General features: G+C 40.7%; 1 protein-coding gene across 1 annotated transcript in view; it reads left to right on the forward strand.

Annotated features, from left to right (window-relative positions):
- LOC106868925 (uncharacterized) overlaps nucleotides 1-492 on the forward strand; it is a 44,191-nt gene that overhangs the window by 4,520 nt on the left and 39,179 nt on the right. The gene's annotated exons all lie outside the window — the stretch shown is intronic.

Genomic DNA, 492 nt, shown 5'->3' on the forward strand with positions numbered 1-492 from the left:
TATATACATGTATATAATGCATATATACAAGTGGGCAGAGCAAAATAATATGCGGTTCAATGTTAAAAAATTTCAAGTACTGCGCTACAAGGCTACAAGTGCCCCCCAACTGGCATACACAGGACATGGAGGTACTGCAATCCCAGAACCACAAACAGTGAGAGACCTGGACATCAGCATGTGTAGTGATGCATCATTTCACATGCACATTGTTAAATTGAAAGCAAAGTGCAGACAACTGGCAGGGTGGATACTGAGGACATTCAGAACAAGGGATATGTCAAATTCTCTTACACACCAGATGTGCCATCGAAAGTCTTGATTAGACTGCATCATCTGGCGGAGAAGGGCCATGCAAGAAACGTGTAGAGAGCACAGCATAAGGAGGGAAAGTCATGGTGGTGCTCCATCATGACCGCAGCCACTTGGCTGAGACGCAAATATATATATATATATCTGTATATATATATATGTATATATATATATATATAT

This window comes from Octopus bimaculoides, chromosome 9 (genome assembly GCF_001194135.2).
Source record: "Octopus bimaculoides isolate UCB-OBI-ISO-001 chromosome 9, ASM119413v2, whole genome shotgun sequence".
In the NCBI taxonomy this organism is placed as follows: domain Eukaryota; kingdom Metazoa; phylum Mollusca; class Cephalopoda; order Octopoda; family Octopodidae; genus Octopus; species Octopus bimaculoides.